The sequence below is a fragment of the Catharus ustulatus genome, chromosome 6 (assembly GCF_009819885.2).
Source record: "Catharus ustulatus isolate bCatUst1 chromosome 6, bCatUst1.pri.v2, whole genome shotgun sequence".
NCBI classification, from domain to species: Eukaryota; Metazoa; Chordata; class Aves; order Passeriformes; family Turdidae; genus Catharus; species Catharus ustulatus.
Window position 1 is genome coordinate 63,501,546 of NC_046226.1, and position 27,193 is coordinate 63,528,738.

At 43.3% G+C, this 27,193-nt stretch overlaps 1 long non-coding RNA gene across 1 annotated transcript; it reads right to left on the reverse strand.

The window, feature by feature from the left end:
* Positions 1-139: 139 nt before the first annotated feature.
* Positions 140-15,630, reverse strand: LOC116997185. Its single transcript, XR_004418118.2, has 2 exons — positions 15,472-15,630; positions 140-193 (listed from the first exon to the last, which is right to left on the reverse strand). It is a non-coding gene; the product is annotated as an uncharacterized LOC116997185 (long non-coding RNA).
* Positions 15,631-27,193: the final 11,563 nt, after the last annotated feature.

Below are 27,193 nucleotides of genomic sequence, written 5' to 3' on the forward strand. Positions count from 1 at the left end.
ACCATCTTGAATAAGAAAAGTCCCATTGTGAGTCACCTAAAACATTCATGTTTTCATACAGCCTAGATTAGGCCTTGTTTTTCAGGTGAGCTAATCTTACATCTTGAGAATCACACTTCTGGGTGCTCTGATTTTCTTCCTTTTTCAAGGCCATGTGAAAATTCTCTTTCTCCAATGAGACATTTTGCCAGACCTGAAAGATAAAAATATAAAGTAATAATTTATAAATATTCACATAATTGTGATAAAATATCAAATAAATCACATGTGAAAATTGAGGATAACAATGAAAAACCAAGAGGTCATATACTGCAACTGTTAACTACTTTATATACTGCCTTTTCAGCACATTTTATACAGGGAATGTCTTAATATACATTCTCATTAGAACACTCCTTTGTAAATTATTGCCTCCATATACATAATCAATATATTCTATCTAAATGCCAAAGGAGGGGAAAAAAGCATTTTCAGAACTCCTATTCCTGTGACTCTTGTGGATTCTGGGAAAGACTGAGGCAGTGAGCTGACATGTTTATGAACTGCTTTAGTTTACTTCAGCTGTCCACAGCCTCTCTTCTCTGCCGGGATCTCCCAAGCTGCAAGCTGGCAAAACATGTTTTCATGCTTTTCACTCCTTACATGCAAAACAGACTGCTGTACTGGGAAGGCACTCTGTTATTGCTTTATAAGCAGTGAATTTCCTTCCATTGAATTGTTGCTTGTTTTAAGCATCAATTTCTGCAGTTCCTGAAACTTTTAAGATTCAGAAGGACAAGAAAAGGAAGATCTTGTACTGAAACTGTCCTGAAAGCACCAAATTGTCTGCAAGACATATTGAAAGTCTTCATAGGGGTGGTGACAGGTAACAAAGCAAAATAACTTTTCTGTAAAGGAAAACTAAAACTTCAGACACCAGTTTTGAAACCTTTCTTATGTCACTTAAACTGCATTGAATTACTAGTGAATACAAAGTTTTCAGAAATGATGGAGAACAGGAGAAACGAAAAAGCAGGTCTCTATTTACAATTTAACTTGAACCATGAAAAATAGCTCAATTCAAAGTTGAAATAAAATAGTTCAAATAGTTCAAATAGTCTATGGTTAACAGCTCTCTGATGAGGATTTGTTAGTTTTACAGAGCAACAGACTACTGGAGGAAGCAATGTGGACATAAACAAGTTTAAAGCATCAATATAAATAATTGTTTGGTTAAATAATAAATGCCATTTAATATCTGTATTGAGTGACTCGTCTGTTCAGACTGAAAGAAATTACAGTTTTTCAAATCTAAATTTTTCCCCATTGAATAAATGAAGCACATGTTCAATAAATGATAAAACATATATTCACTTGATTTCTTGACTACCTGACACAGTGAAATCCCATGGGATGCCAGCAAAACCAGACAGCTTTATGCTTTACTAACTGAGGAGAATAAATGCCTGTGCATAGTGCTTATTTCAGAATTTGATTCTTGCTTAAGAATGTACCTTAGCAAATGATGCACAATTTCTCAGCATGTTGTACTCATTTCTACAGAACAAGGGGAAGTGTGAGATTTTCAGTAAGTTGTCATCAAGAAAGTATTTTCCAAGTGTCACATTTTCAGATGTTTACAGCATTTCCTATTTCTAGGAAATTTCAAAAGAATGAAGTCCATTATTACATCTAGAACTCTTCTTTTTTCTCTCCCAAAACAAAAGATTTTATGAAGTTTTGCAATTGCTATATGATTGCCTTAGCCAGTAGGATCAGATTCTATAAAAAAATTTTTAAAACTACTTACCAGAGCTTCACTGCTCAGACACCAGCCAAACCTGGGAGCCGTGAATGGGGCTGCTTCATTCCCTGTTTTCTAACTGATGGACATTGCATCCCTTCAGCTATCACACAACCATGATCCCCAGTTTTTTTTCATACTGTTGTCCTAAGGTGACACTGATCTGCATGTCTTAAGTTCAAGTTTAAAACACCATCACACTTCTCACAAAGGCTAAAGGAGGAAAGCAGAACAGAGGGCAAGACCCTGGCTGGATCCCTGTTGTGGTTTGATACTAGCCAAAGACCAGGTACCCACAAAAGTATAGTAATTTCACGATTACAAGTCGCACTGACCATAAGTCGCATTTCCGGGTGTCGGCAACATTTCGTTCTTTGTTCATACACAAGTCGCACCCAATTATAAGTTGCTCTGTCGTTTGCAGTGAGGACCCGCGTGCAACAAAGTTCCCAATTAGTAACAGAATCGCGGGATTGGGGGGGGGGTTTACTGGTTCGGCTCCGGCTATGAGGGCTCAGCCCGCTTGGGGCTGCCGACGGGGTCGGATGGCCCAGCTTGGCGCTGCCGCTCGGCAGGGCCGCTCGGGGCTGGCTGCCGCCTCTGGGCTAGCTCACCCTGGCCCAGCGCTGCCCCACAGTGGCAGGGTGGCACGGAGCCCGCCGGCACCTGCGGTAGCAGTAGTAGGAGGGGAAGGAGCCCCCCACGCCCAGGGTGGTGGCGGCAGGAGGGGAAGGAGCCCCCCTGCTCCTGCGGCGGCAGGCAGGGACGGAAGCCCGCTGGCATCCATGGCGGCGGCGGCAGGAGGGGAAGGAGCCCCCTCGCTCCCGCGGCGGCGGCAGATGGGGACGGGAGCCCTCTGCCTCCCCCCGAGCCGCAGGGCCATCAGGAGGGAGCCCCCTGCCTCCCTCTCGAGCCACAGGGATGGCAGCACAGAGCCCCTGCCTCCCCCAGGCTGCGCTGCCTGAAGGAGGGAGCTCCCCTGCCTCCCTCCGCCTCCCGCACTGCCAGTAGGGAGCCTGGCTCCACCCACTGCGCAACAGAGTAACCAATTTCTAACAATCGCGTAAACCCGGGTTTTACTGGTAGCACCTCAGCTGCACTTCCGGGGTTGGAAATGTCAGAAAATTATTCACATATTAGCCGCCCCTGAGTATAAGCCGAATTTCCGGGGTGGGAGCAAAAATTTAGTCAAAATGGTGCGGCTTGTAATCATGAAATTACTGTAATTCACTTACCAAACTCCTCTCCTGCTAGAGCTAGTCAGAGGAAAGGGAAAAAAAAAAAATTTATGAAGGGCTCATGACCTGAGATAAGGACTGGAAGGAAAACACTCTAAGGGCAAAACACGTTCACATTTAAAGGTATAAAGTAAATTTATTATTAAGAGAGTCAGAGGAGGATAACGAAAAGTAAAATAAACCTTTAAAACACCCTTCCCCCCTCCCCAGCCCCTCCCTCCTTCCCAACGACAGCGCAGGGAGGTGGCCTGGGGGTTTTGGTCAGCTCGTCCCTTGAGATCTTCTGTTCACTTGGAGAGAGGAGTCTTCTCTCTGCTGTGTCATGGTGTCCCTTTCCACGAGCAAACAGTCTTCCCAAAACTATTGCAGCATGGGCTGCTCGTCCACGGAGTGCAGTCTTCTAAGGATAGGCTGCTCTAGCTTGGAAGCAAGTGCCCTCTCTACCTCTGGAAGCAGTGGCGCTCTCTCTTTATTCCGGTTTCCCACTGGATCACAGTCTTCTCTGGTATCCTTCTGCTCCACCGTGAGCACTTTTCCCATGGACTGCAAGTGGATCTCTGCATTCCCTGTGAACCTCATACATCTTAAGGGCCAGTTTGTTTCACCACAGTCCTCACTATGGCTTGCAGAGGAATCTTGGCTCTGACGCTCGGAGCACCTCCTCCCCTTGTTTTCCACTGACCGTGGAGCCGCCAAGGTGTTTTCCCTCACATGTCCTCACTTCCTCCTCTCACTAGAAGAAAGAGTGGTGCTTGTAGGTACCATTGCCTACAAGTCCCACTAATTCAGATTGCTGTAGGATCCCGCAGCGCCGAGAGGTTGATTTCGTCCAGGTTCCGTGCTGAGGAGCTGCTCGCTGTGTTTTCACTGTCAGCCGTGTGGCCCCGCTGCCACCGCGCGGGCAATGGCGGCCACTGCAGGGCTGGCACCCTTGAACGCCTCTCTTCCCTCATGCAGGCAGCCATGAAGGAGAAGCCGCCGCTGCCACCGCTGCCCTTCTGCCCGTGGCATGGCTGGCTGGGTGCTGCCAGATGGGCAAGGTTCGCTGCACGCCGTGCCGAGATGGTGGTGGCCGTGGTGCATCACTGCACGCTGCACCCGGGATGTCTCCTAGCAGTAGCGCTGAGCCACCCATGGGAAAAACTGCCCCTGCACTGTTTGGATCTTCTTAAATTTGTCGTCATCGGAGGTGTTACCAATCTCTCTAAATTGCGCCGGCAGCATGTGCGTCTTCAGAGCCAGCAGAGATTGGCTCTGTCGGATTTGGTGGAACCTTCCAGCAGCTCCTCACAGAAGCTCCCCCTGACTTCCGTCCCCTCCTCCCCCCTCTTCCTCCCATGCCGCTATCAAAAACCCAACCGTGCAAAATCAACACAGTCCTTTAAATCTGAGTTCTAGCCAAAACACCGGAGGGCAAACTGCATCTATTCAGGCAGTTTTATTCTACAAAATTTTAGGACCAACACTGACATTTCACATTAAAAAAAAAAAATTTAAAATAGAGGCTTATATACTTGCTGATGTTTGAGGACTTTGCAAACAGGAAGTTTTATTGTCAAAAATAAATTCTCATATAAAAATGAATATGCTATTACTTATCAGAGTGGGGCCTATTTACTAGACTGACATCTTATGTAATAAAAAATGACAACAAGTATTCCAGACTGAAATTGTTTGGCTAAAGATTGTGAATTCCTTCCTGATTTATGTACTTAAAGCTTTCTAAACTGTCCTCAAATCTTTTCAATACAAGATTTGAAATGCAAATATTCTTTCAAGGAACATGAAATCTTCTATCTTGTGTTTGTCTTTTAAATAATTTAGAAGCATCTTCCTGGTGAAACCTTTCAAGTTTAACTAAAACCCAAGCTTTGCATTTGGGATCCCTGAAACAATAGCTTAAAATGCATTGAAGGTATGTGCTTGCAGAGGAAACTAGACTCCACTGATGAGTGCTTTGCTTGCAGCAAAACTTGCAGAATACTTGAAGAGAAGCAAACCAAACTCCTTATTTCTTTGAGTTTTCTTCCAAAGTTTGCAGTGGAAAAAATAAGACCCCAGTTCTCCTTCATGCCTTTGACATTTCCTTCAGTTATGTTTTATGTATTTTTTGTTTCTAATACCAAACAACTTTTCTTCTGAAATGGTGCACTACTGTTATAATACCCTCATCTTCACTACTAAATAAAACTGCAAAATTAGGTCAACCATCTTTCAAAAGTTTTTTTTGCTTTGATATGTAGCTGAAATATTTGCTATATTATAAACAATCTTACTGACTATTTCTTCTCACATGACCCACATGCACAACCCTTGCTCTGTAGTCAGCAGATTTTCCTGTGAGATACCAGAGTGCTAGGAACAGAACCTGTCAGGCAACCTGCCAACACCAATATGGGTTACAGAAATGCAATTTTTTTCCATTACTTAGACTGTCACAAATTAATCTTTTCTACACTAAAGTTTACCAGTGATGATCAATTTCCACATTAAAAAAAAATATTATGGGCACTCATACTGATCTAACAGAAGGATTGCACAGCATTTTCAATGTAAGCAAACAAATTAAGCAGTTTGTGGCAGAGTGCAACTTCATGATATACAAGGACAAAAAAACCCCAGTTCTATAATAGCCGTGATGGCTTTCCCCTAATGATATACAATGTCTTGATGAACTTCAAATACTGACATCATGGAGTTTGTCCAGAAGCACATTTTTGGCTACTCAGGGTTTCATGGACCCAAACTACAAACACTCAAAAGCTACTTACACAAAGACTTACCAGCCTGTGTTTAGTGTGTCAGCTGCGCCTGTCTGCACTTTGTGACGTCTGTTTGGCATGTTGAGTGAGGCCAGTCTGAGACATCCCCCTGGACTGGGGCTGCTTCTCTTTACCAACCTCCACCAAGATTAATAACCAGATGGTCTGCCAAGAGGCTACAAATAGGGAATAGTTTAGGCAGCGGTCATCCCCCCTCTCAGTGCACTCAGTTTTGTATTCCCCTGGGACATGTCTTATTCTTTTGAGATGGAAGTGGCTTTTGTCATGTCTAGGAGGTCACAAGTTACTCAATGATTTGTATCACTTACTATAGAAAACCGAGCAGTTTTGTACACAGTAAGTAGATGAAGTTCTCTGAGCTTTTCTCAACAAGGTACATAGATTAAGAGCTAAAATATCAGCATTCAAGTCAGTTCTGACTGCTCCTGGACACCGTGTCTGTACAATGCACATACACACGCACAACAGGCCAGCTGCAATGTTAATGCCTCATATATTAATTTGGCCCAGGAAAAGGTGCTAAACCTATAACCTTTTCCTTCACTATTCTTTTTTGAGTAGCATCATTTACAGTTACAAAAGTTCACGTAATTTTGAAGTGTATAATAGACTTTTGAGTTATCCTCCTAGCCCTACAATTTTCATAGAATCCTAGACTGGCTTGGGTTGGATGGGACCTTAAAGAACACCTTATTCCAAATTAGAGACATTGTAAAGTAATTGAGTATCTATTATATCTTGCCACAACCGAATTCATAGACAAATATGCAATTAATAAATATGTGTATATATATCTGTATTTGTTTTGTTTATATCCTGATTTAAAAATCTTGCACAGCAACTCACATGCAAAAATAAATAAGAAGTCAATACAAAAAAACAGTAATAAAACTACATCTTTCTACAAGTGGTGGTCACTGGATATGTATAGACATATTTTGTCATGTTTTACAGTAGAGATAACTAGCTTTACTGCATTGTTATTCAATAGTGAGTGGGAGTGACATACTTTATTTATCTATTTGCTGCACATCTACAGAGATATAATTTTATAGGACAATTTATTTTAAAGGATTGTAAATCCTATAATGTACCAGATCTTTAAACTTCTGCATAGCGTTTCTAAAGCAAACATGTTTGTTATAGTTATTTCCTTTTTTTTTTTCCAATTTGCACTATATTCAACTATCTCTAATGTGGAAAATAGCTGCTTATTTTATGCCAACACTCAGCATTGAGCAAAGCTCTAAGTTTTACAAATAATCTAGAACCCCACTTCGATTAGAAGTGGAAATTGTTAAGATATATTCAGCATGGATACTAAAAGATCACATTTAATTTTCTTCATTTTACAGACGTTTGTATAGGTTATAAAGGAGTTTCTCCAAGATGAACATCCACAATGATCTCAAATAGCTGAACATCCATCAAAGTGAAAGGACTTTGCTCTCAAATAGATCATGTGGGATGATAGATGACATAGCTAGACGTCAATGTATCATTCTTTTCATCTACAAGTGCAGAATTTTCCCTCATAAATGCAACTGCCTCATAGCAGTATGTTATGTTGGACATTATATACATTATTCATTTAAATTTTTGCTTTATAAATCTTCTTGTGTCCTTTATCTCTTGGGGGGAAAAAATATATTCTAAAAGAAAAAAAAAATTTAGAAGTTTTGTTTACCAAGAGCTAGGGAAGATACTGAAATTTTCAAACACTATTTTTAGTATTTCCTACTTAATAAGTCTTCTACTTCAAGTCTCCTTGGGGAAATAAACCAGTTCCTAACCACCTCAAACCAGAGGATCTTATCTCTAACTGAACATCCTTTCTATATGAGAGCTAGTACACATAGAAAGGATGAACTATCCCTGAACTACAGTGAGCTGGAGGATGATAGTCTCTGTCAGAGACCAGAGCAAAGCATCCTTTCCAGGGTAGTCCAGCATGACATGCAGCAAACTCACAAAAGTGTTCAAAGATAAAAAAGTACCACAGAAACAGAAAATAAAAATAGCAATAGGTCACCTTCCACTAGTAATATACAGAATGTATTTGCATTTACAGTATGGAGTGGAAGTCTATTAATTCTTTTCAGGCAGCCAGTACACCCAAAAGACACCCAAAGACCTCCAGGATAGTAAGGGACTGGTAAAGGAGAAAGGACCCACAGGAGAGGAATTGCAGTTCTAAAAATGCCTAGTTGCACATACAAAGAAATTCCACGTGTTTGTTATTGTGTACTGAATTCTGCTGTTTTTTTCTAATACAGCTTATTTTGAAAGCATTACATATTTGAGATCATTTCAGTTTTCTAATAGAACCTTAAACCAACACTTTCAGTTGCCTCGCTTCCTTGGAGCAACTGCAGTTTCTTATTTGTATTTTCATGCAGCTGAGGGTGTGAAAGCCCTTTTAAAAATGTATACAACCATTTTTTCTGGATCAATAAAAGCAGCTCTGTGAAGATTCATTGTATCTCAGTTTTCAACAGAGTCAGAATGATAAATTTACTTCTACTAAGCTGAAAAAAAAAAGAGAGAATATCTAAGTCACATGCTTACAGAAGAATAAACAAAAGGAAACAAATCAAAGTTCTTGTAAGATTACACAAGAGAAAGAGGTAAAATTACTTAAATTAAAAGAGTTAGTTCCTTGTACTAACCTTGTCGAAGTCATAAATAATTAATATTAAACTGTGGACAAAATATTACCATCTTCTTGTTTCATAGCATATGTTGGTATGAAATATATGAGACAATGAAAACCTGAAATTACTGGAGTCTGTTATTTAGGTTAACTGTTCAGCAAAATTCTCACTAAACAGAACCCCACATGTCACACAGTTTTGTAGCCTAGTGAGGTCAAACATTTACAGTCCAAATTATATTTAAATCAGTAATGGCCAACATTAAAAAATCCAAGTTGTTCTAAATAGTGCTTAGAGAACACATACCTGAAAGTGTGCCTCCTTACTAGCAAAGAAAATAAATAATTTAAAGTGTGGATTGATATCATATGCTGATAACAGAACTAACCTGTAAAAGTCTGGAATTTATTAACAGCCTACCATAGAGGGTATTCCGGTAGTATTCTACTACTACACACTTTTGACTAGTTATCAGAAATATTCTTAATTAAAAAGACATTTGTAATTTTCTGCAGATAACAGAACTGAGATCTGCAGCTACACACGTGCAAGTACTCTGTAATACAAGAAAAAATATTGAAATTTGTCTATAGATACTACCCCAACATTACTTGAAATTGCACTGCAGCATAACACCACTACAAAATCCAGCTATTCATCTTTGTGGATCACTGAACATTAAAATTTCCCAAATACCTTTTTTAAGAGCACCTGTGCTCCATAATTTTATGGTAACACAATGAAAAATATGACATATTCAGCTTCATGTGTCTTCCTAATTTCTCATTTATTACCTGTAGTAATTAGGCTATTGTTTACCTGCTCTATTTTTGTAGAAGACATAATTGCAAAGTAAATTTAAAGCACACTTGGCTTATCATTCTGCTGAAACCTAAACAGGTTTTGCTTTCTAAAAATAGCTTAAATTGTTCTTTATGTAGTAAATTCAATCAAAATATGCTAACATGAATACTAGATTAAAATTTCTACATATGCAAGAATGCATTTGTAAAATGAGCCCATGGAAATGGCAATTATATCTTGTCAGTAAAAGGCAATAAAAGATTTCAGTCTTACCATAAGCAACACTCTATTGCATAAGAGCAATCAGTGAAAGTGGTGAAATATTTGCTTTCTGTCATCATCTATAACCAGGTAGGTGTTCTCACAGCTGTCTACAGCTTCTGTCTCACTTCAATCATTTGGCTGATATTTAAAGAAGAGAAAAGTATCTCTTGAAAAGCATCTATATTTTGAGTGTATACTAAGATAGAAAAGTTTGTGCCTTAAAAAACCACAACTAAATTACACTTCATATAACCCAGTTGGAAAATTTAACAAGTCCTATTAGATCTCTACTGCTCTGTAGGTAGATGCTACTACATTACATCAGGAGTCTTCTGACTTTAATAGGTGAGAGAAATGCTCTATTGCTACTCAAATTCACTTTCTTTGAAATCTGCTGGGCTAAGGATAGAAGTATTTGCTGAAAGTCAGTTCTGCTTCTCAGAATGTAGCAATGCGTGATTTGGATACATGTTATGGATTTGGAGGAGAGCTTACTGCTGTGGGAAAGCTGGTGATAATACATTTAGAGGTTTGGTCCTGAAAAGTCCTAAGCACAACCACAGCAATTTCAGTGGAAATTGAGAAGGCTCACTGCCTTTACAAAAAAAGAAGGGCTTCCTGTAAGACTTTCCTTACCTCTATTTATTTAATCCCCAAATGTAGCGCTTTTCTATTACATTTCTGTTCTGACATTAATTTTCCATCCTGGCACATGCTTTAAGGAAAATGTTTGTGTAGAATTACAGGATTGGAGTCCTGAGTTCAGATCTCATGGCACGACAGTTGAGTTACTTTCTTATCATAAAGTTATGCCACAGTAATTTTTATAATTAATCTGATAGTGTGTTGCTGAGGTCCATGGACATCCTTTGCATATATATCTCAAGAGAACTGGGTCCTAAAACCTTTATTTATATCATGTAGGCATGCATATGCTGTTGGATATATTTAAGAGCATGGAAGTATCATTCCTTAATTGTTTTCAAGGCACTTTATTGCAGCAAATATACTTGAGCCTATAATACCTAGATAAAAGGAAAAGTGGAATAACCTCTAAATGGCCAAGGAAAGAATTACATTTATTACTGAGTGCTCTATGTAGCTCACCTAGAAATATGACTGGATTGGCCACACAACATAACAAGACCTTCTTGAATTCTTGTTATTTCAAAGGACTTTGTAATAAACCTTTGGCATGCGTATCATTAAACCCTTCTATTTAAATTTAAAAGTTTTAATTTGTTACTTTTCTTAGTAAAGTAAAAAAACTGGGGCAACTTGAGAAATAACTGGTTTTGCATGTAGCAAAAGCGGTATCTACTTATGATGCCTTGTAATTATTTAATGCTTCAATTCTGTGAAATATTATCTTTGCTACAGATCTGATATAAAAGCACTGAGATATCAATATTTTTATAATATGTTTTTAAAGTTAGGATAGTTCTACTATGTTTTTCTGCCTGGCAGTAACAAAAGTATCCTTCAAGACTTATTTCTGAATATAAACTTCACCATGATTTTCAGGGTCTTCTATTACTGTCTGGCAATATATTACACAAAATTTCTTATTCAGGAAATCTTTCTAAGTATAAAAAATGATCTGGAAATATTTTTCCCCAATACACCTTATAATATATAGTACATGGTATATATAATACTGTAGTCCTGAGTATGCCACAAGACTGCAGAATCCCCTACAGCTACTCCCAGTACCTCCAGAACACTCCCACTGTTCTGGATATTATGCTTTCTACCTTCTTATACTGCCACCTGCAAACACCAACCCACATTCATAAACAATTTGACAGTTGAAATAGCTGAAGAATTACAAAGACAAATATAGAGCCCTGTGTGACTGACCTGTGCAAATCAGAGCCTTGTGGTAGCTGAAAATACATCACCTAGATAGTGCTACTCATTAAAATAAACAAAATGAAGCAAAATCCCACCCCCAAATCAACCTTCCACAATTCCAGATAATAAAGACAACATGGTGTTCAGAAAGAGTATAAGGAAAAGGGGATCCAAAGCAATATTTTTTAAAAAGGGAGAAAAAGAAAGAGGCATTAGAAATAAATTATAAGTAAAAACAAAGGAATATGGTATGTTTTGATAACGTGTCTGTATGTCACTAACAACAGCAGACCTTCATGCAACGTTGTCTCCATCTTGTCTCCTGGTTTTTAGTTCTTCCTTGCCAAATCATACATCGAAACTTATTTGGAACAATGAAAAAGTGTGGATCTGATAAGAATCAGCATGCTTGAAAGAGCTCACCTACTGTGTTTTGCAGTAAACAGTGCCCTGATTCAATAAATAAGAAAACAGAAGCACTGCATGGCAAAATGCAGGATCGATTGATTAGTGCAAAAAATAGGAATAGAACATTGTTTCATTCTGCTGCCCGTGCTGCATTTTACAGCTGTCCTAGTTTGGAGGACAGGTGTCTGCTGAGAAAGGCAGGAACTTCTCTTTGAAATGGAGAATGTAAACCCCCTCCCTCCAAATTATTAGAATTTTGAAATCAAGCAGCTCTCAGGCAAAGATACGGGAATTAGGAATAGCAGTTCTTTATTAAGAAAATTAAAATAGAAATACAGTACTACAAAGGAACAAACCCTAAACCCTGACAAAGTCAGAGTACAACCTGACACCTCGTCAGGCAGGGTGTTGGTAGCAGTCCCATTAAATGGTGGCTACAGTGCCCCTGCAGTGACAGATGTGATTCAGTTGAAGCAGTGGTCCTGTAGAAGGTTGCAATTTCCTTCCAAGGGTCCAGTGAGGATGTGGAGAAGTCTGGTTTTCCTCTGGAGTGCAGATGGAAAGAAGACTAGCTTAGTGTCCTAAAATCTCACTTTTTATCTTGGTAAAAAAGGTTTGGCTCTTCCCCCCGGCTGGAGCATCTCCCAATGGGATGAAGTACAGTAATTTCACGAATACAAGCCGCACCAATTTGACTAAGATTTTGCTCCTAAACCGGAAATGCGGCTAATAATCAGGAGCGGCTAATACAACCTCAGAAGTGCCTGCCAGAGTGCTGAGCCGAGCAGCTGCAAAGTCGGCATTTTGCGATTGTTACAAATCGCTACTTTGTTGCACCGTGGGTGGAGCCTGGCTCCCTGTAGGCAGCACGGGGGGCGGGGAGAGAGGCGGGAGAGCTCTCTTTCCTCCTCTGCCACAGCCCAGGGGAGAGACGGGGGGGGGCCCGGCGCCGCCATTGCAGCGGCCCGGGGAGGAGAGGGGGGACCTGCGCAGCCATTGCCGTGGCCCGGGGAGGAGAGGGGGGACCCGGGCCGCCCCTACCGCGGCCCAGGGAGGGGGGGGGAAGCCCGCGCCGCCATTGCTGCGGCTCGGGGAGGGGGGGGGAAGCGCGCGCCGCCATTGCTGCGGCCCGGGGAGGGGGGGGGAAGCCTGCGCCGCCATTGCTGCGGCTCAGGGAGGGGGGGGGAAGTGCGCGCCGCCATTGCTGCGGCCCAGGGAGCCGACAGGAGCCCCACACAAGCCATTGCTGTGGCCCGGGGAGCCGACGGGAGCCGCGCGCAGCCATTGCCGCGGCTCGGGGAGCCGACGGGGTGCTTTGTCCCCGCCCGCCGCCGCCGCGGCAGGAGCGGGGAAACTCTGTCCCTGCCCGCCGCCGGCGCCACGGGCGCGAGAAAGCTCCGTCCCCGCCCGCCGCCGCTGCCGTAGGAGCAGGGGAAGCTCCGTCCCTGCCTGCCGCCGCAGGGCAGCGCCGACCCGGGGTGACCGAGCCCAGGGGCAGCGGCGGCGGGCAGGGACGGAGTTTCCCCGCTCCTGCCGCGGCGGCGGCGGGCGGGGACAAAGCACCCCGTCGGCTCCCCGAGCCACGGCAATGGCTACGCGGGGCTCCTGTCGGCTCCCCGAGCCGCAGCAATGGCGGCGCGCGCTTCCCCCCCCTCCCCGGGCCGCAGCAATGGCGGCGCACGCTTCCCCCCCCCTCCCCAGGCCGCAGCAATGGCGGCGCCGGCTTCCCCCCCCCTCCCTGGGCCGCAGCAATGGCGGCGCCGGCTTCCCCCCCCCTCCCCGGGCCGCAGCAACGGCGGCGCGGGCTTCCCCCCCCCCCTCCCTGGGCCGCAGTAGGGGCGGTCCGGGTCCCCCCTCTCCTCCCCCGGCCGCGGTAGGGGCGGCCCGGGTCCCCCCTCTCCTCCCCGGGCCGCGGCAATGGCGGTGCCGGGCCCCCCCCCGTCTCTCCCCTGGGCTGTGGCAGAGGAGGAAAGAGAGCTCTCCCGCCTCTCTCCCCGCCCCCCGTGCTGCCTACAGGGAGCCAGGCTCCACCCGCGGTGCAACAAAGTAGCGATTTGTAGCAATCGCAAAATGCCGACTTTGCAGCTGCTCGGCTCAGCACTCTGGCAGGCACTTCTGAGGTTGTATTAGCCGCTCCTGATTATTAGCCGCATTTCCGGTTTAGGAGCAAAATCTTAGTCAAATTGGTGCGGCTTGTATTCGTGAAATTACTGTACATTAAACACAGAATCTATTATGAACATTGAAAAAAAAAAAAAAGAAAGATGAGTACTCTGTATTTCAGTCAAATATCAAAAACCTAATTCTATTATCTCTGCTGTATTCTCATGTCCCTATCTGTAACATCACAGAGACCTCAAATTCTCCAAAGGCTCTGACCCTAGACCAGTCTTAATCACAGACATAATGTCTAGCTGGCCCTTATTTTTCAGTACTTCTCTGCTCTCATGACAGAGGCATGAACACTTCCAACCTGAAGAAAAGGACAGTAAGAGCAAGATAATTCTACAGACACATTAATTAGGAACAATATGCTCCTGAAATACCAGAGTTCTGCTCAGTTTGCATGACCTGTGAAAGAAAAGTCTACTGTCCTGTAGAACATAGATCCAGTGAGCTTAATCTAAATGAACACTACCATACTTTTGTGCTGCTACTACTTAATGCAGTGCTTTTTTTCCAGAGGTAATAATTTTTGGGAATGACGGTTTCTTCCTGTAAAACAGTTATTAAGGAACAGCCAATCATAATTTTAAGAGTAGCGATGTGACAACCAGTTTTATAATTATATTCTGTTTTCCACAATTGTATTTTAATTACATATAGAAAGAATTTTTGGCTTCAGCCTGTGCACTAACAGTGAATATCAACAGCTGCCATTCACAAATTACAAACTGGCTATGAGTTAGCAATTCCTCTTTTTATTTCAGTTTTGGTATGAAAGCAGGACATTGAAGTGTCCTTCAGTCGTTCTTCTGTAAAACTTCCTTTTCACTGAAATTACAGATTTCTTCTATCTATTGAATCAGTTGAATTCAGAAGCAAAATGCAACACTGGAGATGAAATTTACTAGGACAGTTGTTAATCACTGCAAATCTTGACTGTACAGTAATGTTTGAATTTATTGACTCAAAATACTTTTCATCTCTTTTTTTTCCCTCATGTTTTCTTTGAAACTGCCCTTCTCATCTTGCAAAACTGGAGTTTTCCCTATGGCCTATGGTCAAGTTCATTGATCTGTTTTGGCAATTTTGATTCAGGTGTCCCAGATTATTTTATGTTTTTTACATAATTTTATTTTCCCGCTGAAAGAAATTATGATAAACAAACCCCATATTACTGTTTAGTGGTGTATTACCACAAACTCACTACCAGTGCCTGACAGGTAAATAATCCAACGAATTAGCACACTCATTTACTTTAAATGCAAATCCGTCTTCATTGTAGATTTGTTGTGCAGACATGATCCATTTACCAAGTGATATAATTTTGTTACTCAGTAAAATACAGGTGCTTCCTAACTAAAAAACAATTTGACATCAGAACCAGTCTTAAAATTATCCTCAAAACTTTTCCTAATCTTGCAAGGAATTTGAAATTTCCTTAGTTTCAGTCTGATGCTCTTATAGGACAAACTTTCAAAGATGTTACAAAAAACCCCCACCCTGGAGAGAAATCATACCTTGGTGCTTGTCACTTGAAATGGAACTTTGGAGCCCTTTGTATTTGAGGAAGTCAGCTTCTCAGCTGCATTTGAAGAGATTAGATTAATTATGGGAGGCTGATTGTGCAGAACAGAAGACAGGTAAAGCTCCACAGTCTCCTTCAGAGCTTTCAGCTGTGACTCCTGGGGAAAATAAGAAACCATCACTTCTCTAAGATATGCTATGATGAACGCAACTGCTTACTTTCTCTATCTGTATTAAACCAAACACTTATGAGTAGCTACTGCATTTTCTTATTGATGAAGGGAATTAAGACTGTCTAAAGCAGTATTTTTTTGTGATTAGGTTGCCGTACATTATTCACCAAACTGCCTAGGAAGTTACTGCACTCTCTTCTCATCCCTTCATGCAGTTTTATCCACATCGATTAGTGCAAATAATACTTTAATGCAATTTTTTTCTGAAAAGAAAGTTACAGTTTATAAAATATCACACAGTATCTAGCCTTTTATGTACAATATCTACAGAAAAGTCATAAGTATTGCAAGACGCAGACTTTGCATGGAGTTTAGTCGATGACATTTCAAATAATTGGTATTTTTCCATGTTATAGACAGATTTTAATCCAACTAAGATGATTTCCCTCATGAGCATATTATACTTTTGCACTATATACTAAAGAATACATAGGTCTTTTTAACAGTTAAGAATACATTGGTCCAGACACACTACTGTTCAAAATAAAACTTCTAAGTGGTGAGGTGCTTGCAGTTCATGTTAAAACATTTGTATTTTACTCCCAGACACATAGATAGCTATATTAATGGAAACAGAAGTCTGCAATTGAAATAAATTGTGAGAGCAAGAACAATGGGATAACTACAGCAGTGGGGAAATAATATTTTAAATTTTTGTTTCATGAAGTCAAAACACATGTGAAATGTTAACCACTGAGATAACTTCTTACACTCACTTCAAGGGGAGGTTAGCAGCATTTGACAGTAAAAAACCACCTAGTTCCTAGTTTTTTTCTTTTTGTTAAAAATGCACCTGTAAATACAGAATGCATTCATATTTCAATCATGAAAGATTTTTTAAAGGTACATACATCAAGGTATGCCATGGCAAAGCTGACGGAAAACATATGTATGTGTGATGGAAAACGTGTATATAACATTACACACTACATATCAAGTATGTGAAATATTACATATAAAATATAAAAGTATTTTATAGTCATATTAATCCTAAGCAACGGCATACACAGCATGTTCTAGTTTATTTCCTTAGCAAATATTTTAGAGAACATGGCAAATACTCTGTTTTACATCAGATAAACTTACCCTGAACTGAAAGCAGGGATGTATCTCAAAATTTGGAAAAAAAGGGAATGTTTCTTAAAAAAACCTTAAACAAAGCCAGTTAGTAGAGTGTATTAAAATAATAGGACAAAAGACAACCATAGAAAGGCTATTAATCAGAACACAATAGGGAAAATTATAGAAATAGGAGATTAAATATGTTATGACCTGCCCCTTAAGGCAAGGGTAACTCAGATTCTTGGTAATAGATCCCTTGGGGCCAATTAGAGTGAAAAAACACAGAATTTTTTGTGGTTTATATATATTTATATGTTTTATTTTAGAATAATTTTGTTGCAATTGAAAAAATATTTAACAGTTGTGGTTATTACTTACAGTAATATATCAATACACAAGCATACAAAAAATACAGGGAAAGGAAGTTCTGGGGAGGGAGGGAGGGAGGGAGGGAAACTGTTTGCGGGAATGTAATGAACACCTTAAAGATTAATTAATTTCATACAAACCAGGAAATTGCCCTCTCTCCAACTCATAACTTCCTAAGCAGAGCTTCCTATGCCTCACTCATGCCTAAGGATTTTGGGGTGAGGCCAGCATAGAGGCATCTCAGGGAATGCAGCAGATTTTTGCACAGCGTTTCTGTTGACATCATCAGGAGAAGGACAAGCATTGTCCACTCTAAGGTTTCTTTTAAAAGCTTTTCTCACTGTGTATCTTGGTCAGGACCACAATAAAAGGAGGAGTCTTTTAGAGTCATTTGTGTTTGTGTACTGTTCTGGAGTTGCCCTCTGCCTTCCAACTGTCTAAACAACTTCCATTTCTGAACAACTTCTTACTGTTCTTCATTTTGCCATGGTGCTTCTGAAGTATTTGGTCTGCAACTGGAATTGAATTTGCATGTCCTGGATGTCTGTGCCAAAATAACTCTGTAATAGTACGTATTATTTCTCTACCATTTAAGATGGGTTTCTGGGAATTCTACATGTTTATAAGGCTCTCGGACTTCTTTTTGTCTATTTAGTAACATGCACAACTCAAAACTGAGGTTAGCAGCGCATGGATAATATGGAGTAGTCAAATGATGACTGATCATGACTAGGCAAAACACTGATCAGTGTAGCACAAAACGATTGAAAAGTGTAGGGAATACACAGGAAAAGTAAATAAGTTAGTGGCACTATATGAAGGGTAAATGATCTCTGAGAGCACCATGGAAAGGCTTGTTGTGTTTCACTGGAATAATTCAATACAGCAAAATTTCACATACTCATCCTCTGCTGGTCCTTACGACAAAAGCATCCAGCTTACTGGAAAGAGCACTGATAGATCCAAGTGGGACTGTTCACATAAGCAAGATTTTTCCACTAATCATCTTCTTTCCTTGAATAGTAATATTATACAGTCCTAAACCTGAGTAAATGTCAGCTGATGATACTTTTGTGGCTCCTTTAGGTAAATATTTCATGATGATGTTCTAGATTCTGTTCCTTTTCTTGGAAGTTTCAGATGTTTGGTTTTTTTTACTTTGCTGCTAGCTCCTGTGGTCTCTTTTTAAAATTATGCTGAAAGAAAATAGCAATTCATTAAGAAAATTACCTGTAGAAGCAGACTTTGATGGCAACAACTGCAAAAAAAGTGACATTCACAGGAAAAAGCACTTTGCAAGTTGTCAGACTATTTCAATAAAGCTCACATAACCTCTCAGTGAGTGAAATGATGGGGTTTGTTTTCTTCTGTGTTTGCAGTGCTGAAACATTTGGCCTACCTAATTTGAACCTTTAGATAATTAAGAATAGTTTTATATCATTAATGACTACATGCATGTTTAAGTGCTACTATCTCTTTCAAAGCTATTGACAGTCTTTAATTGATTCAAGAACAGTAGAGTGCACTTTTGCTGACATTTGAGTAATCCACACAGGTGCAGTAGTATTCCAGGTAAACTACGTCTTCAAAGCTATAAAGTTTGTATTTGGACACATTAGCACTTGGTAACAATTGATGCCCCAGTTTTGATCTCCAGCACCTATATTATAGGGATTTGGAAGGCCGGATTGCTCTTCTCTTTAATGATAGACCTTGGGATTTAGTATTAAAATATTTTTTTCTTCATTGAATTAGCAGCAATTAAGTAGAGATTTTTGATTTTGCTAACCAGCTGACTCTGAAAGGTATTTATTTGATTTGTAACTAACTGTTGATTGGTCTATGATCAAGTTATGGTATTCTATCTCAGGCACAGAGATATTTTTAAGGAATACATGGTATAAATAGGACCCTGAGTTTATTTGACAAATCTTTGGTGCCCATCTGTTGCTTCACTGTTGCTGGGTTAAGAAGTTGAGAGAGAAATGTTCAAGTATTTATGCTAGTTTAGTCTTCCTCATAAAACTTTAAGTTTCCTTAATTGTGACCAGTCTTTTGGGTTTTCTACTTCTTTCCCCTTGTTGAACACTAATAGAAAAATCCAGGCTTCTATTCTTTCAATTTTTTCCTCAAAGGTATCAGAGAAATTAAGTAGACTCAGCTCAGCTGAAACCACTGGAATTACTGCCACAACTTTTTTAGCTGTTGTGGACCTCATCCCACAGACTCACCTTCCTCAGTAATTCTATGCTATGCAATACATCACTGGTGTTTTACACTACCAGTTTCTTATTAACATCCAATGTAAGAGTGATTCACACTTGGAGAACTTCTCCTTTTCTTTGCAACATAATTATTATATTATTAACAAACACAAGTCACATGGCATCAGCTATATATGAACTTGAGTGCTAATTTCCCATGTGAAAAAATAGACTAGTTCTATGTAGTTTTTGTCAACTATTCTCTGAGCTATTTGGGAGCATTCTGGGTGTGAAGCAGCTGTACATAATGTGCTGTTCCTTCCATATATCAGGAGAAATCAGACATTATTCCAGAATATCCAGAAGAAAGTATTGAGGTCCAATATTAGACTGCAGCTGTGAACATTTTCCTGTGGAACTCTGAAAAATAGGGTATGCCCCTTACAGTCTTGGTGTGCCTCAGGGATAAGAATAGTGCAAGTGGAATTATCAAGCCAAAAGACATACCCTCCCAAGACTCTTCATACTACCTGGGGAGGCTCCTCTCCCTCATAACCAGCTAATGAGAAGCTAGCTCTCAAGTAGGTCACTTCACTAACTCCCATACCATGGACAGTTCCAAACTAGATCAGATACCGAGTGAGAGATTTAATTTGTTTGGTAATTCATTTTGTGAGGCTCTGAAGAAAACGAGTACATTAAAATTGGTTTTAGAAAACAAACAAAAAACCCCCTCAGTATTATCACAAAGCTAATTTTTCTAAAAGTCAAAACATAACAAAATTCAGACAGGATTAAGCATGAAAAAGTGCTACGCTGTTTTAAAATTATTTGGTATAACACAGAAAAAAACAACACAGATTATTTCTCTTGGTCTTACAAAAAATAGAAACACTTCTGTGAGCACCAGACTTGAAACATTTTTAGAGTATCATATATCATCAAATGGATGGGAATGCTTTACTGGTATTTGCAAGTAGAGGTGCTTTCCTCACAAAATCTTCTCAGATGTTGTACTTCAAGCCCTATCTGGATATTCGATTCTGTGAACAGCTGCTGAACATTCAGATTGGTTGTTCTTCCTTCACCTACTATTGCAGAGTTCATTTATGCTTCTGCAGTCTGGTGGGATTTATATTTGAGTACATCCTGAGCCTGAGCTCCAGCCCAAAACTGTTCTGTAGATTCAATGTGCATCCATGGGCATAGCCCTGTGCTCAACAGCAGACCTTAGGAGACCTCAGAGGTCCAGAATAGGCATACGCTATGAGCTCTAAATGAAAATCTTCGGAGTGCAGAGTTTGGACAGGTCTATTCCAGTTTGGTAGCAGCACTGGATGGTCAATGTTGGGCTCCATCATCCATCAGCACAGAGATGATAAAGCACTCAAATGCAAGGTATATTTGTGTCAACAGAGGGGACAAACCAGGCATAACTAAGAATGTTGCTGCCCTTTCTTACTCAGTCTGAATACTATTACTCAGTTACAGGCCCTGCTGAGCCTCTGGATGCAGACTAAATATTGACACCTTAAAGACTTAGAAATAAAACAACTCACTTTGCAGACAATATTTCTGTAGGAGGCAATATAAAAGCTGGTCTTCACTGGGGGCCTCCAAGGGGCAGATATGGAAAATGCATACACCCCCGCATGGGGTAAATACAGTTTTGTATTTAGAAAATTAGCATAATTGACAAAAATCCCAATTAGAGACATAAACAGTGAGGTTACTCCCCCTTTTGGTTCCACCTCTTAGTGTAGCCTCCATTTAGATAGCAACTAAACTGTGCTTGTAAAACGTTTCTCAAAGAGCTGGTTTCAAGCTAGGCTCCCAGGAAGAATCAAGATAGGATAGGCACCTTGGACCCACCAGCTTGGAGCCTCTGGAATGTGTTTTGTCTTTCTACCCATCAGGGCAGGGAGAAGCAATGGGGCCAGCTAGGAACTATAGAACTCAACAACAATAGAGTTATGAATATATATGTAGGAAATATATAAAATAGAATACAATACATATATATATAAAATATATATTAAAATATATATAAAAAATATAAACCCAAAAATCATTCTGGCATCAATATGGTTCTTGTGGTAGCAAGCTCAGCTGCTCAAGTGTGTAGACAACACGTGGCTTCACTACCCCCTCATAGGCAGCATGCAATAGGCATGTTTCTACTTTCGGAGTTAACAAGGTCCAGATCTTCATAGAATCATAGAATTAAAAGGTCTTCAAAGGATACACCTTGGGCAGCACAAGAGCCTGGCCATGGCTCTAGTCAAGATGGATGCAAGATGGACGACCCGGTCACAGGTTTTCACACGTTGATAAGTTTTGGTCCATTGCCATTCTTGGGGTTAATTTTCCAATTACAGCTTCAGGTTATGAAGTTCCCTCCTCCCAGATTGCTTTCTTTAGTTCGCCCTTGGTTACACTTTTTGGGCCAGAAGTTGCAAGGGTGTTCTTGGTTCTCAGGCTGGAAAAGGACTGTTTTGTCTAACTAAACTGTGAAGAGAGCTTTAGATGAGTCCAGAGTTACACACAAAGGCAGTACAGAACTTGAAAAATATGAAAGCTAAATCTGAAGGCATCAAAGCGAGGGATGAGTGTTGAAGACAAAGCCAAAGAAGGCATGAAACACCTGTGCCATGTCTCTGTCCCTGTTTGTGAAGTGACCATCCACATCCTGCAAGGGGATGATGTTATTTCTCCATTTTTTCCCATTAAGGTGTTTAAAAACACTCTTTTTGATTGTTCCCCCCTCTTTTTATTTCTGGTCACCTGCATCTCCAGTTGAGCTTTCACCACACCAGCTTCCCCCACAGTGGCAAGTGGCAAGAAGCATCTGTGTGTTCTTCTCCTGACCTGGATTCCACGGGGCACACAGTTTCCTTTTCCATGCTCTTTTCCAGAGAAGTTGCCTATTCAGGCAAGGTAGCCTTGTGCCTTGCCTGCTTGGCTTTCGACATGTGGGAAAGGCCGGTTCGTGTGCCCTCAGGAGGTGATGTTTCAAAAGAGAGCAGCACTGATGGAGCCCAGCACCTTCCAATACATTTTCCCCAGGGACCTTGCAACCTGAAACCTTCTATCCTCAGGGCCCGAGCTGAGGTTTTGCTGGCCCTTTTCCTTTTGTCAGAGGTGTGAACCTCGAAGGATTTGTTGTCACTGTGGCCAGGACAGCCGTCAATCCCCACTTGGCTCAGGGCACGTGGGGCTCAGGCAGCGGCCTGGCTCTGGTGGGGGCTGAGCTGGTGAGTCCTGGGCTGGGGGGATCTCCCCCCTTACTGTGAGGAGGATCCCTGGGGAGGAAGAAGGGTCTGCCATGAGCCACGAGGCCCCTGGCTGGGGACGGTAGCGGGAGACCTGTCTGTCGCAGATGCTGTCTGTGCGGAGCTGTGGGAAGTTGTGGGTGTTGGGCTGAGGGAGTTCCCCCATCTCATCAAGTACCCCTGGCACACAGCAGGATCCGAGTTTCAGGTTACCACGAACAACCCCTCCCTCAGTAGTGCTCCCAGCCACCCAGCAAAGGTTGGTTATGGTCACGGGTCAAGGACTCTTCCCTCAGGAACAGGGCTGGACACCTTAAAAAGGGGCATCAACACCCCAGGGGAAAGCCAGTGCATGGCAGAATGAGCGGGATGACACCCCTATCCCTCCTGTCCTGCACCAGGGAGCAGGGACCTTCCTGGGATAGATCCAGGAGGATATTCTGGACTATCCTTGCCTGAGATGGGGAGGATCCAGGAGGCCAAGGAGGCTAGGAGGGATCAGTGTCCAGCTCTTTGTCCTAGGACACCCTGTGCTGTTCTCCCCAGTGCAGCAATTTTCAGGAAGGCTCCAGAGGAGCCTCCTGGGCATAGATGGATTTTTCTTCCAGAATCTCACTGTCGAGATTGTTTCTATTTTTAGCCTCTTTCTGAGCCCTTGTAAACATGACATGGAGCTGGAAGGGGTGGGACGGTGGGGATAACACTCAGCTGGGGAACTCTTTAGTGGTTCTGTGTCTTTGGCACGCGGCTTTACTCCTCTGCCTTTTGTGGAGGTGTCGGCTGGGATGGACCATCTTTCCTGTGGGATAACAATGCCCTGGATCCCTGCCCTGCATGATGGGGAAATACTGGGCATCTTTGCCCTGCAAAGATGCAGCCAGGGTGTCCCACTGAGCTCCTTCAAACCCCTGCTCTTGGCCGCCAAGGGGTTAATTAGTGAGCTATTAAGGGGGGAGGAACCAAGGGCATTAATTAGGCAGGGGAGGCCGGGGAGCCGTCCTAGCTGTGGGCGTGGCCAGGTTTGTGGGCGTGTCCAGGTCTCTGGGCATGGCCACGTTCTCAGCGCTGCCCTGGGGGCATGGCAGGGGCGGGGCCAGCGCTGAGCGGGAAAGGGCAGGAAGGGCTCGGGTGTGCTGCAACGTGGTGGACAAAACCCGGTACTGCACCTCCACCCCCCAGGCATTAGTGCCCCTTGGCGCACACAACACAGTACTACTCCCCCAGCCCCAGCGAAGTCCTGACCCCAGGTGGACACAAGCCGGTACTGTGCCCCTCCGGGCAAGGCTGCCCTTTGTGGACACAACCCTATACTGCAGCCCTAAACACCACCCGGGCAGTGTTGCCCCCTGGTGGAGACTACCAGGTATTTCCGCCCCTCACCACCCAGGTAAAGCTGCCCCCTGGTGGACACAACCCAGAAGAGTGCCCTCCGACAACCCGGATTGTGTTGCTCCCAGGTGGGCAAAACAAGGTATTGCACCCACAACCCACAGGGCAGTGCTGCACCTGGTTGACAGAAACCAGTACCATCCATCCCACCGGCAGTGTCACCGCCTGCTGGATACAGCCCAGTACTGCAACGCCCCCAACCCCCTGGCACTGCTCCCTTCTGGTGGACACAATCGGGTACTGTGCCCCCACCCCCCAGGGAATGTTGTTCTCTGCTGGACACAATCTGGTACTTCAGCACCTGACATGGTGGGAAGGGTTGTTCCCTGGAGGACACAACCTGATAATGCAGCCCCGCACCTTCCAAGCTCTGCTACCCCGTGGTGGACACAACTGCTACTGCTCCCCCAACCCTCTAGGCAGTGCTGCATCCTGATGGACAAAACAACACACTGCGTCGTCATCACCCCTCAGGGAATGGTGCCCCTGGTGGACACAACATGCTACTGCATCTCCTCACCCCATTACTGTGATACCCCATGGTTTTCAGGAGCCCGTACTGTGACTCCACCAACCCCCAGGGCAAGTAATGCTACTCCCTGCTGGACATAACCAGGTACTGCAACCCCCTTCCTCCGAGTAGCGCTGCCCCATTGTGTTCACAAGCCGGTACTGCACAATCACATCCAATGAAGAGCTCCCCGCTGGTGGAGGTCTGGTATTGTGTCCCCACATTGCAGGCTCTGCGACCCCCTTTTGAACTCACCCTTGTACTGCACCCATCCTCAACTCCCTGGGCTGTACTGCCCCCTGGTGGGTAAAACCCGGTACTGCAGCCCTGCCCCAAAGCAGTGCTGCCCCCCCGCCCCCAGTAGACACAACCCAGAACTGTAGCTCCCCCCATACCCAGGGCACTGCTGCCCTCTGGTTGACACATCCCAGCACTGCGCCAGCCCCCCCTTCTTCTGGTGCTGCTGCCCCCTGGTGGATTCAATCCGGTTCTTCAGAAACGCCAAATATTGCTGCATCCTAGTGGAAAGAACATGATACTGCATCCCTTCCCCAGTAGTAGAGCGCTGTTATGGACACAACCTGGTCCTGTATTTGCCCGCCTATGCACTCTTGTGCTCCAGTTTGCTTTAGTGTTCTTGTGTAAGGCCGAGTGTGCCTTTGTGTGGACGAGTGTGCCGAATGTGCATGATTTGGACCCGTGTGTGCCAGATTATGTGCGAGAGGGGTCACGTGTGGCCGAGTGTTCCGAAATGCATGTCAGTATTACCGGGTGTGCCCGAGTGAGTGTGAGTATTGTCGAGTGTGCCCGAGTGTGTCTGACTTTGCCTGAGTGTGTCTGAGTGTGTTCGAGTGAGTCCCAATTAGCCCGAGTGTTCCCTAATGTGTCCCTGCCTCTTTTGTCGTCTGACTTGAAAACGAAATCTGCTCGATAACCTCTTGCATATAGAACAAAGCCATGACAGTTCCACACCCAAGCCTCTTTCTCTGCGGTGTCATTCTTTGCCATTTGTGATTCGGGCAGACATGGAAGCGCTGTAATGCCGTTCAAAGCTATGGACACATTCAATAACACTCGGCCACATTCGCACGCTCTGGAACACATTTAGATGCACACACCCGGGCAAGATCAGACACATGCGGGCGCAGCCTACCTAACTCCGGCATGCTAGGGCACACCCGCAATCGCACAACACTGAGTGTTGTTGAGTGTGCCCGCTGAATTTGAGTGTGCCCCAGTGTGTACGTATGTGCCCGAGTGTATTTGTGTTGGAGCGTGTCTGAGCGTGTGTGTTGTCGACAGTGGCCAAGTTTATTAGTGTGCCTGAACGTGCCTGCGTGTGCTCGAGTGTACTTGAGTGTTCCCGAATTGTTGTGAGTGTTGTGGAGTTTGTCAATGTGTGCGCGTCTGTGTGAGAACGTGTGTGTTTGCACCCGAATGTTGCCGATAATGTGCGAGTGTCGTGAGTGTTGCCGAGTGTGTGTGACTGCGTGCAACAGTGCTCGAGTGTATTTGGGTGTGCCTGTGTGTGTGCGAGTGTGCTCGAGAGTGCCTGAGTTTGGACGAGTGTTCCCGAGTGTGTCTTAGTTTACAACAGTGTGTTCGAGTGTGTCCGAGTGTGGAGGAATGTTCCCGAATGTTTGTGAGTGTTGTCGAGTGTGAGTGATTTTATGTGAGTATGCTCGGGGGTTCCTGACTTTGGACGAGTGTGCCCGAGTGTGCCTGATTTTGCCCGAGGGTTTCTGAGTGTGTTTGTGTGTTCACGCTTGTTTTGTGTGTTGTCAAGTGTGGAGAACACATGCTTTCAACTTGTGAAAACTTGGTTTTGTCTCACATTTAAAGGCCAGTCGCTCTTCTTTTGCAACCTACACCATTGTGGCACGTTGCCGCTCTCTCTGCATGATACTTCTCGTCTCGAAGTACCACACTAGAGCTTCAGATTAACGACGCTCTAGGGAAACGTCTCGCACAGTTAAATGGGCAGGAGCAAAGTCACTTTCCTCACGCATCCAAGCTGTGGCCCAGAATGTTGTGTTGTTTTGCGTGCCTGGGACACAGAGCGACCAAGCCAGAGAGTGCTCCTCTCTCCTGCCGCGTTTCGCTGAGCTAGAGCTGAAGAATAGTTTGTGCGCTGCGGAAGAGAAAAGATACGAGTATACCTGAAGTAAAGGAACAGCCGTACACGACACACAGCAGGTCTGTAATGTATGCATAGCTTTGAACGGCATTACAGCGCTTCCATGTCGGCCCGAATCACAAATGGCAAAGAATGACACCGCAGAGAAAGAGGCTTGGGTGTGGAACTGTCATGGCTTTGTTCTATATGCAAGAGGTTATCGAGCAGATTTCGTTTTCAAGTCAGATGACAAAAGAGGCAGGGACACATTAGGGAACACTCGGGCTAATTGGGACTCACTCGAACACACTCAGACACACTCAGGCAAAGTCAGACACACTCGGGCACACTCGACAATACTCACACTCACTCGGGCACACCCGGTAATACTGACATGCATTTCGGAACACTCGGCCACACGTGACCCCTCTCGCACATAATCTGCACACACGGGTCCAAATCATGCACATTCGGCACACTCGTCCACACAAAGGCACACTCGGCCTTACACAAGAACACTAAAGCAAACTGGAGCACAAGAGTGCATAGGCGGGCAAAT